This window comes from Chrysochloris asiatica, unplaced genomic scaffold, assembly GCF_000296735.1.
Source record: "Chrysochloris asiatica unplaced genomic scaffold, ChrAsi1.0 scaffold00031, whole genome shotgun sequence".
Lineage (NCBI taxonomy): Eukaryota > Metazoa > Chordata > Mammalia > Afrosoricida > Chrysochloridae > Chrysochloris > Chrysochloris asiatica.
Window position 1 is genome coordinate 4,150,695 of NW_006408549.1, and position 18,664 is coordinate 4,169,358.

Below are 18,664 nucleotides of genomic sequence, written 5' to 3' on the forward strand. Positions count from 1 at the left end.
TCAGTTTTACGGTTGGTCCCTGGCCTGTTTTGGATGATGATATTGACTTTCTCCATCTTATCTTTCCACAAATGTAGTCAATTTGATTCCTGTGTATTCCGTATGCCGAGGTTCACATGTATAGTTACTATTTATGTTGTTGAACAAAAGATATTTGCAATGAATAAGTCATTGGCATTGCAAAAGTCTATCATGTGATTTCCAGCATAATTTCTATCACTAACCATATTTTCCAACTACTGATTCTTCCTCTTTGTTTCCAAATTTGCATTGCAATCACCATAAATTATCAATGCTTCGTGATTGCATGTTTGATCAATTTCAGACTGAAGAAGCTGCTAAAATTCTTCTATTTCTTCATCATTGGCTTTAGTGGTTGGTGCATAAATTTGAATAATAATGGCATTAACTTGTCTTACTTGTAGGTGTATAGATAGTATCCTATCACAGGCAGTATTATACTTCAAGATAGCTCTTGGAACATTCTTTTTGATGATGAATCCAGAACAATTCCTCTTTAACTTGCCATTCCAGGCTTAGTAAATCATATGATTGTCCAATTCAAAAAGGCCAGTACCAGTCCATTTCAGTTCACGAATGCCTAGAATATTGATCTTTATACATTCCATTTTATATTTGGTGATTTCCATTTTTCTAGATTCATACTTTGTACATTCCATATTCAGATTATTAATGGATGTTTGCAACTATTTCTCTGCAGTTTGAGTCATGTCCCACCAGAAAATGAAGGTACTAAAGGTTTTGTTCCATCTATGTCATTAAGGTTGACTTTACTTTGAGGAGTCCTCGTATGATGCTGTAGGAAAAGCACTGGAATGCTACCCACAGGTCCATGGTTCAAACCATTAGCCACTCAATGGAAACTCTATACAGGGTTGCTGTGAGTCAGAACCAACTTGATGGCATTTAACCACAACAACTTACTTTGAGTAGGTATCTCTTCCCTAGTCATATTTTAGTATCTTCCAACCTGTGGGGCTCATCCTCCACAATATATCAGATGATGTTCCATTGCGATTCATAAAATTGTCAGGAGCTAAAGGAGACCTGGTATGGCACTGTGGATAATGCATTAGACTGCAAGGTCAGTTTGAACCACAAGGGTAGTAGTTCAAATTCACCAGCCATTCCTTGGAAACCCTATACAGGCTTGCTATGAGTCAGAACCGACTTGAAGGCAGTTAACTACAACAACAACAATCTCTCAGAAGTGGACTACCTATTTTCCTTCCTAGTCCATTCTTAGTCTGGAAGCTCCAGTGAAACCTGACCCTGCTGGTATTTAAACACCAGTGGCATAGCTTCCAAAATTACAGCAACATGCAAACCATGACAGTCTGACCAACTGACAGACAAGTGGCAACAGAGGAAAGAATTCATACTTAGTGTAGGAAAAAAAAATTCAATCATTTTATTATTCACTTTCTTCATTCAGTTTTGAAGCATACAATTAGCCAAGAGTGAGTGCTATTTGCCTTACTCTGCTTCCTTCATCCTGAAGCTACGCCTTCTCTCCCTTGGGTACCTTGAGTAGAAAATTAAGAAAAATTCTTCAACACTATGAAATAAAGCAAAAGGTTTACTGCAGGGCCTTTCAATGTCACCTAAGGTCATGCTACTGAAAGTGTGTTGTGCTGACTAGCAGTGCCACCTTGGAATTTGTTAAATGCAAACCTTCAGGTCTAACCCAATCTAAATTTGATGAATCTAAAATTCTGGGAGCAGGCCCAGGAATCTGTGTTTTCATACAATTTCATACAGAAGCACTGATCTAGAAAAATCTGTCCAGGGGTCCTCTTACCCTCTAGGACAATGTCACATAGTTTGTACAATTGATTCAACTTTCTAAAATACTAATAAGCTAGCTCTGATGTCATTTTCTGTCCAGTAGAGAAGTTAAACCAAATATTAAGGCTTTACTGCTCCATTGGACACTAGCCAATTTTATATCTAAATCAGCAATCTTACCTCATCATTCTTTTCTTCCTGCACTAACTATTGAAACTCCATTTTCTCATGTTCTTTTTTGAACCAGCTTTGTCATCCTGCTGGTTCCCTTATTAATGAGTCCAATACAATTTTGACATGTACTTACTTATCTATCTATATGAAAATTAGGTTTCTGATATTTTGAGGAGTTTTTCTTTGATGGGAGGATAACTGAGAGAAGACAGGCTTCATCACTTCTTCAGACTCCCGGCTAAGTATTGTCATAAATCTTTTTGTCTCAATCAGGGTCTATTTGGTCACAAACAACAGAAGTCAACTCAAATTAGCTCAAATAAGAAGGGGTTTTTGGGAGGCATACAGGGAACCTCAAGGGCCTCATTTGCAGGAAGTATAGCCAGGCCTTAAAGGAAGTCGACAACTCTCAGCAGTCACGTTTCTGTTCTCTTTCTCCAAACATGCTATGGTCTGGACTTTCTCCGCATATATGCACACTTTCCAGCTTCTTTGTAGATGGTTTTCCCTGTTTACCTATCATCCTGAATTTGGCTTAAAATGGATCTAAATGACTTTCCAGCCTCAGAAAAGATAATCTGATTTGTCCCTGACAAACCAATAAATCATCTGGTTTTGGGTCTCATGCCCACCTAGCTGGGGGGCGAAGAAAGGATTACATGATCAGTTATCCACTCACCAGAAGCTGGGGTTTATAGCAGTCATTCTAGGAAGGCCCATTGGACAAGGGAGGCAAATTTATGTCTAGTACTATACCCTTAGGAGGCCTGGTGTCGCACTGTGGGCGATTGCTTCAGATTGCAAACTGCAACATCAGTGGTTCAAGCTCACCAGCTGCTCCTTGGAAAGCCTATACAGGGTCGCTATGGGTCAGAATCGACTCAATGGCACTTAAAAACAACAACAACAACAACATTATACTCTTGGAGTCCTGGTATGGCACTGTGGGTTAATGCACTGGACTGCAAAGTCACTTTGAACCCTATACAGGGTCACTATGAGTTGAAACCGACTGGATGGCCCTCAATAACAACAACAACAGCTACAGTACTAAATAGGACTATATTAGTGATTAAGGAAAGAATGCTTACGAGTTCCTGCCTTGGACATGAGAGTGATCTTCGGACCCATACTTGATAGTAAGTTAGGAAGATGAAGATCAGGTTGAACTATAGAATTGCAGAATGCCAGAGAAGAAGAAACTTCAGTAACCATGTAGTTTAATCCAGGTCACTGGAGCATCATTGGGCACCAGCTGACATTTTGTTGATATAAGGAAAAGAATAAAGGAAAGGTCTGGTCTACTAGTGATAAAGGAGCTCTGGTAGCGTAGTGGTTACGAATCAGGCTGTGAACGTCAAGGTCAGCAGTTCGAAACTACCAGTGCTCCGCAGGAGAACGATGAGGCTTTCTGCTCCTATAAAGATTTACAGCCTCGGAAACCCTGTTCAGGGTCGCTATGGGTCGGAACCGACTAGACAGCACTTAACAACAACAACAACTAGTGATAGGAAGTACAGCTGTAGAGGTCAAAGAGCTGCCCTCAGTCCCCTGGGTGGTACACATGGTTGATACTCCCAATGGCTAATGAAAAGGTTGGTGGTTCAAGTCCCTCCATAGGTATCTTGGGAGAAAGGTCTGGAAATCTACTTCTGAAAAACCAAACAAACTTACTTTTACTTTGCAGCATACGGGGTTGTCATAAGTGAGAATCAACTCAAAGTCAAGTGTGTATGCTTTCTTTCTTTAAACTCATTGAGAACACAGTGTGACTGGTGCACTTTGGAATTATGTCCTGAGTGGTCATAAACTGGATTGTGAGATGCAGACACTGGGCAGTGACAAGAAAGATTGCAGTATGGGATGAGATCCCATGTTGTTTCAGAGAACCTTAGGGATCATCCTGGCAAAGGCAGGGGTGACAGAATCCTCAAGCCTGGGCACTGCTATCTTAAAGACTTAAAGTAACACTGAAGACTGGCTGGCAAGACCGCTGAACTCTTAACTTTCTACCAGGGTGCTACTTGGATAGTAGAGAGACTCTATGACTTCTGGGGGCATTCTTCAAGAAGTTAAACACCTCATTTATATTTTGTTGTTTCAGTCTCTGAGCTATTCAAATTCCAAGACCTTACAGAATATTAGGCAGCATCTAGGCCTAAAATCTGGCTAGAGCAAAGTGGCTCTTACCTTTCTAATAGAGAAAGAGATGCTCAGTCTTGGACAAATAGCAAATGATTTTAGAAGAGACACTTTATGGTAATAACAGGCACATCAGCTTTTCGGTTTGATATAACAAGTATGAATTACTCACGGCAAGCTTCAAAACTCGAAGGCTTAGTCTTTATCTTCAATTACTGTCAGATGAGACTCCAGGTGCTTTGCTTCAAGCCAGTCAATGAAAAGAAATCATACTGTAGAAATGAAAAGGGGGGCTTCAAAAGTACTGATTTAGGGGCATGTGGCCATTGTCAGGGTGAACACAAGCTTGGTTTAGGTGGGCACAGAAGTCTTCTTGTTCCCTTGTGTCCTTTTCCTATGTAGAAGTTATTATTACCCATTGAAAATCATCAGGAAAAAAGCCAGGAGTCCAAAGCCCATTCAGTCTAATCATCTCAGTGCGTTTAATCACACACCTGTCAGTCTCGGAGTAATCACAGCCAGCACAGGTGGTAAATGACATTTCAAAAATGTGACTGTCGGGGTCTGCCTTTTCCAAGCCTCTGGGGCTTTCCTTCTCACATAGTTGAGATGATTTGACCCTTACCAGCAGGTTCAGTTCCTAGTTCTGGGGAAAGAATTGCAAACATAGCCACCACCACTTCCTACTTCTCCACCTAAAGGAGACATCACTAATCAATTTGCTACCCTAATTTCAGCTAAGCCCAGATAGACTCAGTCTGAAAATCCTTCTCAATTCCATGCTCTAGGCAGCTATGTCAGCTGCCGATTTGGCTTTCCTGCTCTTGGACCTATGTTGGTTTAGGAGGACAAAACGGAGAGGCAGCCTAAGACTCTAGCTCCTGCACTAGCTTCCCCATGCTGCTTACTCCGCCCCTGACTTCGGTTCTTACTACAGACTGTTTTATTCATCCATCCATCCACCATACAGCCAACAAATACACACTGAGTGCTTCCTATTTTGAGCCCATGAGAAGTGGTATTTATATTCTATTGAAACATTTATTGTAATAGTGGAAACATATCATAACCTAACAAATAAACCAATCTGTAGTAATAAATACTAAGATGAAAATTAATGCAGGACAAGGGTCTGTACATGTCAAAACTAATTACATTGTACAGTTTACTATACCTCAAGAAAGTAGAAATAATGGACGCAAACTCAGAAGAAAAATGATGGTGAGCAGTATGAGAGGAGAATGGTATTTCAGATACGATGGTGGGGAAATCTTCTCTCAAGTAGATGTGTGAGCAGAACCTGCATAAAGCAAAGGAATGAAACGAGATATCTGCGAAAGAACATTCCTGATGGTCCAAGAAAAATGGGAAACGACTTAAATACTAGTTCTCTCTTTTTATCAGATGAACTTTAGAGAGATTAATGAACTTGTTTGTTGTTGTTGTTAAGTGCCATCGAGTTGGTACTGACTCATAGCAACCCTATGCATAACAGAATGAAACACTGCCTGGTCCTGGGCCAACCTCAAAATTATTGCCACACTTGAGCGCATTGACGCTGCCACCTTGCCAATCCATCTTGTTGGGGATCTCACTCTTTTTCTCTGACCCTCCACTCAATCCACAATAAAAGCCTTAAAAAAAAAAAAAAAAAAAAGATCTTGTGCAGACTTATCTAATGTAATACATCGTTTGAATTCTTGACTGCTGCTTTCATGAGTATTGATAATTGATCCAATAAGAATGAAGTCCTTCACAGCGTCAATCTTTTCTCTGTTGATAAGAATGCTGTTTATTGGTCCAGTGGTGAGGATTTTTGTTTTCTTTACATTGGGATGTAATCCATACCGAAGGCTGTGCTGTTTGATCTTCATCAGTAAATACTTTAAGCCCTCTTCCCTTTCAGCAAGCAAGGCTGTATCATCTGCATATCACAGGTTGTTAATGAGTCTTCCGCCAATCCTGATGCCACGTTTTTCTTCATATAATCCATTTTCTCAGATTATTTGCTCAGCATACAGGTTTAATAAGTATGGTGAAAGAATACAACCCTGTCGCACACCTTTTTAAATTTTAAACCGTTCAGTGTTCCCATGTTCTGTTTGAACAACTGCCTCTTGGTCTATGTACAGGTTCCTCATGAGCCCAATTGAGTGTTCTGGAATACTCATATTTTGCAATGTTGTCCATAGCTTGTTATGATCCACACAATTGAAAGCCTTTGCGTAGTCAATAAAGCACAGGTAAGCATCTTTCTGGTATTCTCTGCTTTCAGTCAAGATCCATCAGACATAGCAGTGATGTCCTTTGTTCCACAGCCTCTTCTGAATTCAGCTTAAATGTTGGAAGTTCTCTGTCAATATATGCTTGCAGCTGTTTCTGTATTACCTTTAGTAAAACTTTACTTGCATGGGATATCTAAGATATTGTTTGATGATTTTTGCATTCCATTGGGTCACCTCTCTTTGGAATGGGCACAAATACAGATTTCTTCCAATCAGTTGGCCAGAGAGTTGTCTTCCAAATTTCTTGGCAGAGATGAGTGCGTGCCTCCAGTGCTGTTTTCAATTTTTATTCCATCAATTCCTGGTGCCTTGTTCTTTGCTAATTCCTTCAATGCACCTTGGACTTCTTCCTTCAGTATTATTGGCTCTGGATCATATGCTACCTCTTGAAACGGTTGAACATTAACCATTTCCTTTTGGTACAGTGGCTCTGTGTATTCCTTCCATCTTCTTTTTTTTTTAATTTGAGTTATGGTATTGATAAAGAATTTTGAATATACCACGAACTGCCAGATAATGAACAACTCTTTCTCTCTCCTTCTCTCTTTTTTTAAGTTTTTATTGTGAATTGAGTGAAAGTTTACAGGACAGATCATCAGTTTTACATTCAACAAATTATATACTTCATTTCATTACAATGATTATAATCCCTTCAATGTACCATCAGTTAACAATATTCTCTCTATTCATTTTAGCTCTCTTTTTTTAAAACACTCATGCATATATAATAATTTACACCAACAAAGGGCACATTCTGTAAGTCTGCCTCTTAGCTGCCAGCTGTCAGTCCCTTTCTTTCCATGAATCTAGAGTCCTTCTCTGCTCCCTCTCTGGTGTGGCGGCTTCTCTGGATGAGGTCCCACATTCTGCTTGTGCTCTTCTCTCTTGATGGTCCTAGGGTCCTCTGTTTCTGTGCTGTAGGATTAATTACTCCCCTTTTTTTGTTACGGAACTCCTACTTTTACAACTGTGACAGTTGCAATTAATCATGATAACAATTATTCACTATTGAGTCATAGGAATCTTATCCCCATCTCTTTTCACCAGACCCATCTAGACAAAATGAAAACTATTCGGTGGGGACTCTATCTTTCTCCACACACTCTTAAGCTAAATTCTGAGTGTGTTATTCCTTTTTGGTTTTCTGATTCCAGATCTTTGCACATTTTGTTGTAGTATTTTACTTTGTCTTCTTGAACTGATCATTGAAAATTTCTGTTCAGCTCTTGTACCTCCTCATTTCTTGCATTTGCTTTAGCATCTCTATGCTGGAGAGCAAGTTTCAGTGTCTCTTCTAATATCCATTTTGATCTTTTCTTTCTTTCTTGTCTTCTTAATGACTTTTTGCTTTCTTCATGTATGATGTTCTTGATGTCATCCCACAACTCTTCTGGTCTTTGGTCTTGAGTTTTTAATGTATCATCTGCTCTTCAAATAATCTCTAAACTCAGGTGGGATACATTCAAGGTCATATTTTGGCTCTTGTGGACTTGTTTTCATGTTCTTCAGCTTCAGTTTGAATTTGCATAGGAGCAGTTGATGGTCTTTTCCACTATCTGCCCCAGCCTTGGTTTGACTGATGATATGGAGTTTTCTGACCATTTCTTTCCATAGATTTGACTACACCACCACTAGTCTTCAGTTTGTCGTACTGTGGTGGCTTGTGAGATGCTGTGATTCTGAGAGCTATGCCACCGGTATTTTAAATACCAGCAAGGTCACCCATGGTAGACAGGTTTCACATGAGCTTCCAAACAAAGACAGACTAGGAAGAAGGAGTGACGAACTACTTCTGAATATTTAGTCACTGAAAACTTATGAATAGCAGAGAAACACTGTCAGATATAGTGCTGGAAAATGAGCCCCTCAGGTTGGAAGGAACTCAAAATGCAACTGAGGAAAAGCTGCCTCCTCAAAGTAGAGTTGACAGTGATGACGTGAATGGAGTAAAGCTGATGACAACATGCTGGAAATGAAAAATTGAAGAGGAATGGTGTTGCATTCATAGTTATCCAAATCTCTGTATTTGTAGGAGACAGGCAGTGACAGTACTATAAACAGAGAGTCTGTCCTGAATATAAAGTTGCATGTTTTCTGCATTCTAACGTATCAGTGGTGTTTTATAAATCAGATGCATCTCACTCTGAGGGCTCTATAGGAAACAGAATGTAAGAAACAGCCTGAAGAAACAAGTGCTCCATGGAACAAAACTCCTACACATATTCATTTTAAAATCATTGTGTAGTATAATAGTAATTTGTTATACGATTATGTGACTCATTACAATACAGTGGCCATTTTAAAGTGCATTTTCTCTGATGAATGTGTGCCATGAATTCTAAAAGTATTTAAGATTAGCCAAAAAATGCCCTGAAATCCTACAGCTCATGAAAGCAAATAGACCGAAGTTTTCCCAAATCTTGTGACAACCCTAAAAATTTCCATACAACTAGTCATAACACATTGTGAAGCAAAAAGTAATGATTAATAATACCAAACAGATTTCTATTTCTTTTTGCTAGAAGACAGAATTGATTTTCTGTTTTCTTTTTGAAAAGATTAAGCAATTGTTATTACAGGAAGAGTTAACCAAAGAGCATGGAGCCAGACATTGGGGGAAGAAAGTATTGTAGAAATGTGTCATGTCGTGAGTTAATGAAAATATTATGCTTCTGAATTTGATGATACTTGTGCTAGTACTTAGCTTTACTACACATTTGTAAATTGTTATATCTCCTCATTCTAAATAAATATTCATGTTTATGTCTAATTTTATAGTTTTCTATTTCTTCTATTTTTCTTAAAGACAGTCCCACCAAATTACATATATCCTTCATAACCTGGATCTTCCCAGTTAATACATAATCATGATTGACATAATTTATTCACCAAGATTTATTAAAAGCTGACAGTACAGGCAAAGAAATTTGATGTGGGTTTTATGGTCAAGTTAAAGTGGGAGAAGACCTGGGCTGGAGTTAGGCACCTAGGGATCTAGTCTTAACTCTCCTGGAAAGAGAGGTTGTTGGTGTGCGTTATCGAGTTGGTTCCAACTCATAGTGACCCTGTATATGGTTTGAACTGTCCACCTTGCAGTTAGCAGTTCAGTGCTTATCCTACAGCACCACACTAGGGCTATTATGTGTGTCTTTTCTCCTCTTTAAAATCTGGTTTCCTTTTCAGTTAAATGAGGGATTTGGATGAAATAAGTTCTAAAGTTCATCTTCACTCAAAGATTTTATGAGTATGCATTTCAGAGGCAGATCAAATTTTAACATTATTTGTACATAATAAGGAGTCCTGGTGTGGAGCAGTGGGCTAAAGTGCTGGACTGCAAGGTCGGTTTGAACCGCAAGGTTGGTGGTTCAAACTCACCAGCAATTCCTCAGAAACACTATACAGGGTCACTATGAGTCAGAACCAACTGATGGCACTTAACAACATCAACTACATAATATAAATTAGTTGTTTCTGCTTTCTAGGACTTTATAACTCAGTGAGCAAGACTGACCTTGGGCTTGTTGTAATAGCAATGTGGGTTTGCAGTTGTCTCTTGGTTTTATAGCTTGGTTGACATCTTGGACCAAATGGGTCCCATTTCTGATTGCTGAATTTCTGAAGTTGTGCCCACGCTGTCCTCATAACAATACTGTCGTCCATGCCAACAAGACTTAGTGCATCTAATAGCTAGGCTGCATCTAGTTCACACTGATTCCCGGACAATTCCAACTTGGGGACAAGATCCATGATTGTGTTTCTATGCACCCTAACTTCTAAGAGAGTGTTCTATTTGATGTGTACATCAAGTTGCGGGAATCCTCCAGGATGCTGGCTATGATTTCAAGCAGGGATTATTGTCATATGAGATTTTAACATGATACTGCTCAGTAGCTCTATGGTTTGCTAAGGTTCCATTTTCTACATAAATGTCAAAACCAAGTTTTCTACCAACCAGCTAATGTTCACCGTATCTTACTTAGAACACTAGCAAGTTGTGTCTCAGTTGACATTTCTGTTTTCATTTTCATGCCTAAGTTAATTGACAACAGTTTTATTATTCATTTATTGATTTGATTCACATCCTTTTCTCAACAAGGATTTGAGTTGGCTTTCTAAATTTAATAAGGAATTCTGGTCACATCAAAACGACCATTTCTGAAGCTGGCAAGATTAAAAATTGTATTGGGGCTTGATTTTGACTTCCAAAAACAACATAAGAAGGTGCCAACAGTCCTTAATAAGGTCAGTTACATAAGCAGATAATTAGTTTGAGAACAGAATTTCAACATTGGTAAAAGCTGCTAATTTGGTTATTTTTAAAGGTGTTTTAACTGAGGCACGCATCTTATAAATAAAGATTCTTGTTTGCTATGACTTTTTGAAGATTACACACAAGTTAGTCAAATGATTCATTCACTAGTTCCCTCAACAAATATTTGTTAAGGCACTGGATGTGAATCTGTTGACCACTTTGCAGAGCTGGTGTGTCTGGCTGTACAGACTGAGAGCAACTATGAAGATGGGAGTTACAGGTCAACTTGACCCAGAAGAAGAAATCATGCCTTTGAAGTTCTACCCAGAGACAAGAAGCAGGTACATGATGCTGATTCCTGCTAGTTTGGCAGAACTCCAATAGATCAAGAGAAGAAAATTACTCAACGATCCCAGTATGGCCCTTTTGGGGAATAGAAAAGTTGACTCTAATGATAAAGTGGTCATTTAGACGCTGCTGCAACAAAAGCAGTAAGACTATGGTGTTTCTAACTACTTTGATGGAAAATTAGCAAGTAAGGCAGGTAACCAGGGAAGGGGGCATAAGCAGTAAGCATGTATTGGATTGGGGTTGCCTTGGGAAGGTTAATTCAACTTGAATGTATTAAGTTTGAGAATCTCAAGAGCAAGCAAATGGGGATTTCCAGTGGGCAGTTGTGTATAGGAAGGACTAGAACCAATGCTCAGAGGAGATCTGGTGAGATCTGAGGGTCCTTGGCAGAGAACTCTTGTTGAAACCTTGTGAGTGGATGTACAATGAGAAGATTGTTTCTAGAGATACTCAAACTTTAGAGGACAAAGTGGGGAAATAATTACAAAAAAAGTGGAACAAAGAAATCAAGGAAGCATCCACCAGAGAAGTGGGAGATCAGGAGAAAATCGTTGCAATACAAGCAAAGGGAAGACTGTTTCAAGAAAAGAGGGGGGCTAATGGTGTCAATTTCCAGAGAAATGCCAAGGAAGTTAGGCACTGAGAAGAAGCCAGATTTTGTAGAAGGAAACTCATCGGCCACCTTAAGAAAGCAATTTCAGGGAAGTAGTAATGGTAGAAACTGGAGGTATTGCAATAGAGAAGGAATGCAGGTAAGGAAAGGAAAACAGCCACATAAACCATGAGTCCTCAAAGTTAGCCGAAAGCTAGGATAGTCTGGGAAACTTGAAAAAAAAAAATGCTCATGGCTAGGTTTCAACCCTAGTTTAATTGGTCAGAGGGTGTGCCTGGTAAAAAGAATAGTAAAAAAATCTTCCAGGTGATTCTATTATGCATCAGAATTCGAGAACCACTGCTGTATCGCACTTTGGGAAGCTCAATTGTTTGGGGGGGGGGGGGAACTATTGGGAGAGGCCTTTGGTTTATCTTTGTTAATGTAGCACAACCAGTTGCTGTTGAGTCATTTCCAGGTCATGGAGGCCCTGTGTGTGTCAGACTAGAACTGTGTTCCACAGACTTTTCCATCTTTAGGCCTTTCTTCCAAGGCAACTCTGAGTGGACTTGAACATCCAACTTTTTGTTTTTTAAACTTTTTATTGTGAATTGAGTGAAGGTTCACTGGGCATATCACCAGTTTTACATTCAACAAATCATATACTTTGCTTCATTACAATGACTACAATCTCCTCCATGTACCATTGTTGTTGTTGTTGTTAAGTGTCGTTGAGTTGGTTCAGACCCATAGCAACCCAGTATAGAGTTTCTGAGGAGTGGCTAGTGAGTTTGAAATGCCAATCTTGCTCTTCAAACTGACCTTGCAGTCAAATACTTATCCTACAGTGTCACACTAGGATTAGTTTATAGTATATACCTCTGTTCACTTACTATTGAATTCTTTTCTGTGTTTCCTACTAGCTTCATTTTTCGTCTGTTAACCTCCCTCTTGCTGTATATTATTTGCCCCATCACCCATGTTAACAGGTGTCTATCCTCTAACCAGTGACTAATTTTTCCTACCCACCACCCATCATAGAATGTTTCTTTTTTAATCAAGAAAATATTTTCCTAACTTTTGACATTAGTCTCATCCAATATTTGTTCTTCTGTGATTCTAATTTTACTCAGCATAATTTCCTCCAGGTTCATCCATCTTGTAAGGTGTTTCACAGATTCATCATTATTCTTCAACATTGCATCCATAGTATTCCACTGTGTGTAAGTGCCAAAGTTTGTTTAACTATTCTGTTAATGCCCCAATGGGCATTTAGGCTGTCACCATCATTTTGATGTGTCTCATGTAGGCAGTATATGGAAGGATCCCGTTTTCATATCCATTTTGCTATTTCTATCTCTTGACTTGTACATTCAATCCATTTACATTCAGTGTAATTATCTATAGGTATGAATTGATTGCTGTCATTTTGCTGTTGTGTGTGTGTGTGTGTGTTTGTGTGTGTGTGTGTGTGCGTGTGGTGCTGCTGGTTTCTTTGTTTCAAATACTTTTCTGCGCTGAGTTCATTTTGTTTGTGGGTTTTATTTTCATTTTCATTTCTGTTATGTTAATACTTACCAAATATTTTTTATTTTCCTCTTATTTATTTTGATGTGAAATGTATTAATTTTTTTGAGATGACCCTGTAATTTATAATTTCATATCTGTTTAAAATAGTCTGTTTTATCTTGAAATTGACTTGACTTCCTCTCTATTTTCAAGTTCTATATCTACAGTATTCCCTATGTTTGCTTTCTAGTTGACTTCATTATAAACTGATATATCTGGTTCCCATTTTCAGGCTCATAGTTTTGTTTTACTTTAAGTATTTCTAGTCTGAATTCAGTTCTGGTTGGTGTTGTCATGTGTGTTAACCTTAGGTTTTTATCTGTTGTTGTTGGTTCTCAGTCCAAAGAACACCCTTTAGTATATTTTGTAAAGTTGATCTGGGTATGACAAATTCCTTTAATTTCTATTTATCTGGAAAGTCCTACTTTCATTATTATTTTTGAGGTACAACTTTGATGGGTATATGATTCTTGGTTGGCAAATTTTTTCTTTCAGAGTTTTGTATATGTCATCCCATTGCCTTCTTGCCTTTGTGGTTTCTGCTGAAAAACATCACAGCTTAATCTTATTGGTTCTCCATTGTAGGTCACTTTTCATTTTTTCTGAGCTGCTCTCAGTATTCTTTGTCTTTGGTATTTGGAAACTTTGATTATCACCTATCTTGGTGAATTTCTTTTGGAATCTATCCTGTTTAGGATTTGTTAGGTGTCTTGAATGCTTATCTTCTTTTCTTTCATAATGTTAGGAAAGTTTTCTTCCAACAACTTTTAGACAATTTTCTCCATGCTTTTTATTATCTTTTTCTGTTCTGAAATTCCAATCACCCAAAAGTTATTCCTGTTTGTGGAGTCCCACATAAATCTAAGGCTTTCTTTGGATTTTTAAAATTCTTTTGTTCTTCTAACATACTAGTATGGAGAGACTTTTCTTCAAGCCTACTAATTTGGGCTTCCATTGCTTTAAATATACTCCTTTATCTTTACAATGTATTGTCCATTTCTGAAATCTTAGTATTAATCTTCTGGATTTTTAATTGTAGGTTTTGTATTGTTACAAAATTTGCATTTATGTTGTCTGTTTATTCTTGTACTGTTTTCCTGAATTCTTCTAAAGTTTTTTCTGTGTTCTCCTTGCTTTCCTGAATCTTTCTGTCAGTCCTATGAAGGTATCTAAATACCATTCTTTTAAATTATTTTTCAGTTAGTTCCATTACTTTTTCTTCCTCAGAAACATTTTCTGGCTCTTCATCTTTGTCATCTGTTTCAGTCATTCTCTCTTGTTTCTTTATGTGAGCTCAAATTGTCTGTTATCTCTGGGGGCATTGTGGGATTTTTGTATTTCTATTTAATTGATGATGATACATTGATGCCTTCTTAGACTCTCACCAACTCTCTCCTGTGAGTGTAGTTAGAGAAGGGAAGTGTGTATACTGCTCTCCATTCACTGTTCGTATTTCAGTTTAAGGTGTTTTTGTCTGGTGTTGGTTGCTATCTATTCTTGATCAAGTGATATAGGAGTTAATACTGGCTCACTTAGAAAAACCAGTGAGAGGGAGGATGAAGAGAAAGAGAGTAGAGAGTAGTAAAAAAATATCAAAAAGGGAAAAAAGAAGAAGGGGGTGAGAAACAAGTAAATATGGAAAAACAAAATTCAAGGAACTGGAAAGAGAAGAAGAGAGAAAAAACAAACAAACAAACAAAAATACAAAACAATGAGAGGAAAAACAAAACAAAAAGCAAAAACAAACAAAAAACAGGGAAGCTGTTGGACCTGGAAAGGAGAAAATTCTGGGGATTTCTGCAAAGGACCTCACAAGTTTGGTATGGGAGGGATGTGACAGAGGAGTTTCTGGCCCTAGATGGATTTCCTACAGGCCTTCTTGTTATCTATGTTCAGGGCACTCAGTCTGCAAGTGGAGGCCTTTGATGGAGATTGTTTCCGTGTCTGCTAAGACCACAAGGGCAGAGTGGCTGATTTTGAGAGTTTCTGCTAGACTAATGCAGGTCTGGTGTCTCTGCAGGTTCTGGAGGTCTGGAGCTGAGTCTGCCTGAATCCAGGCACCAAAGTAGCACACCTGGCCCCTGCCTCATACTGATGTGACTCACAATCATGTGACTCTGAACTCTTATAGAGTAGAATCTGTTCTGGGTGTGGATGAGTGTGGGAGATGACCACACCTCTGATAATCAGAGAATTCCATCTTTCCTGTTGCCTGTGTGAATCTGCTCTGCCAGGCCACCTTCTGTAGCCAAATCTGCTCACAAAAGTTCAAGATGGTCTCACCGAGTCTGTCCAGCTGTTCACCAGTCTGTTTCCCACTCTTACTGTCCTTGCTCAACTTCTCCTCCCAGCAAGCACTCAGTCCACTTCTGTAACCTTTTCTCTGAAGTTCTAGGTTCCAGGATTTTCATCTGTATCTGTATATCTCTCGCATCTTTGTTGTAGAAAATCTGTGTAGTAGTCCACCATCTTGGCAGAAGTTAAACTTCCAAATATTCAGTTAGCAGCTGAGCATGTTAACTGTTTACATCACCCCCAAACTGCTAGTATGGCATAGAACTGGTCATCTCCTAAGGGGAGGAAATCAATACAGAAGATAAAAATGCAGGCACAGCAGTGAAAGAATAATTGAGGCTAGGCCATTTGACTCTGATTTATCCTCAGTCACTAAGTCAGCATTTGACCCTCAAAAAATACTTACTGAATGAATGCTCACATTGTGGCTTGACTGTTATTCCAGTCCAGCATGGGTTCCTGGTCTCAACTCCAGCAGCACTCCCTTCACCATTGAGAGCTCCATCATCATGACTCTGGATGCACACCGTCTCTAGATGATGGACTCCTTGAGGGAAGGGTTTTTGTCAAAGCTTTCTCTTGAATTGTTCTCAGTACTTATCAGAGTCCTGCACACATGAGTATTCTTTAAACATTGAATTCATTTATTCAACAACATTGACTATTTCAAGTTCCAGGTACTATGATAAGTTCTATTGATAGCATGTTAAACAAGATCCAATTCCTGATCTCAGGAGTTTACAATCTAATGAGGATACTGACCTTTAGGGAGATGATAAAAAATACAGTGATAAGTGCTACATTGGTGATCTGTGCAAAAGCAGATATGAGCATAGTCACAGAACATTGCTGTTGTCTTGGGGCTAGGGGAGTGGGTGGCTAAAGGAGGAGGTCAAGGAGGTTGCTCAAAGGAGGCTATGTTTGAGTAGAGAGTGGGGGGATACTTAAGTTGGCAGGCACAAGCGAGGAGGGTAGTAGAAATGTGAAGGGAATCATTTTAATCAGAAAGAAGAGCATGGAGCCAAACCAAGGCAAATGGAACTGAAACAAAAACAGGGAGGCATGCAAAAGTGTTGGTATGATCAGAGTTGGGAATGTCCATCATGACATAGTAAATAATTGGTAAATAAATATGGTAATTGATTATAATCAGATGGACACCAAATAAGAGCCTAGGACTCAAACTCAACTCTATCAGTTGAAAGTATAAAAAGCCAGATTTCTCTTTTCATGGCTAGTGGGAGACCAGTTTGAGTGCACCAAACCCCAAACCAAACCCATGGTCATCAGTCGATTTTGACTCATAGCAATCCTACATGACAGAGCAAAACTGGCCCATAAGACTTCTAAGGCTGTAAATCTCTATGGAATAAGACTGCCACATTGTTCTCCTGTAGAATAACTGATGGTTAGTAGTCGAGTGTTTAAACACTGCACCATCCCAATAAATACCATCTCCTCACTGGAGCTTGGGCTCTGCTGTTTGTTTGCAATTAATTACTGTGATCATTAAGATCTCATCTATCTCTTCCCTAAGTCCTGTGTCTTCTGTTTGAGACTGACATATGTGATTACACTACTCACTTAGTAATATTGACTTATTTTTATGGCATGAGATATACTTTCAAATGGTAAAATTTGTTTCCCTTGAGATAAAAAAGGTTGGAAAAGAAATCGACTATTGTGTCTTCAGAAAGAGAAAGGAAATAAACATTTGGGATAAACATGGACATATTAAACCCCAAACTGATCTATGAGGAACATTTATTTCCAAAAAGCAATACTGTAGACAGCAGTGAGCAGCAAATGTTTGGGCTGCAAATACTAAATGCTTCATGGAAGACATCTCTCCTTTAAAATAATGAAATTCAAAGGAAAGAGAATGGAAACAAAATCCTATCCCTAATTTGTGCTAAAACCCATGTAGTCAAAGGCTATGATTTATAAGTGAAATTATCCTTGGTCTCCTGAACTGGCATGCTTGGCTTCAGAATAATTTTTTTCTAAACACATTTCCTCTGTGAGTGGGGCCCCTAATTAATTGGTTTTGCTCTGGTTCTTCTGTGAGTAGAAATGGAGAAGTAGTGGCAGGGTGAATTGGCCAAGGCACAGTTACCAAACAGAAGAAGCAAAGTAGAAGATATTTGGCCATTTTGTTCATGTTTTTCTAACTTGGTTCAAGTCACTTACCTTTCTTCAAATGCTGGCTATACCATGTTGTTGTTTGTTGTTGTTGTTAACTACCGTGGAGTCGGTTCCGACTCATAGTGACCCTGCACAGGGTTTCCGAGGCTGTAAATCTTTACAGGGGCAGAAAGCCTCATCTTTCTTGCACGGAACAGGTGATAGTTTTTAACTGCTGACCTTGTGGTTGGCAGCCCGACTTGTAACCACGATACTACCAGAGCTCCTATGTTGTTAGGTGACATAAAAACTGCCAACCTTAAGCCAAATCATAGTGACTCTATGCACAACAGAACAAAATGCTGCCCAGTCTTGTGCCAACCTCATAATCATTGCTACAGTTAAACCCATTGCTGCTGCCACTGTGTCAATCCATTTCATTGGGGGTCTTCCTCTTTTTCTTCAATCCTCCATTTTACCAAACTCGATATCCTTCTCTAGGGACTGGTCCTTCCTGATAATATGTCCAAATGATGAGAGATGAAGCCTAGCCAACATGACTTCCAAAGAGCACTCTGGGGCACTTCTTCCAACACAGATTGATTTGCTCTTTCAGCAGTCCATGGTACTTTTACTATTCTCTTCCAACACCATAACTCAAATGCATCGATTCTGCTATGGTCTTCCTTATTCACTGTTCAACTTTCACATGCATATGAGGCTATTGAAAATATCATGGCTTGGGTTGGCACACCTTAGTCCTTAAACTGACATCTTTGCTTTTCAATACTTTAAAGAGGTCTAATGCATATGTAGTTTGATTTCTTGACAGCTGCTTCCATGAGTGTTGGTTGTAGCTTCAAGCAAAATGAAGTCTTTGAAAACTTCAATCTTTCTCCATTTATATGGATGTGGTTTATTGGTCCATTGGTGAGGATTTTTGTTTTCTTTACATTGAGGTACAACCCATACCAAAGGCTGTCGTCTTTGATCTTTATCATTAAGTATTTTACGTCCTCTTCACTTTCAGCAAGCAAAGTGGTATCATCTGTATATCACAGATTGTTAATG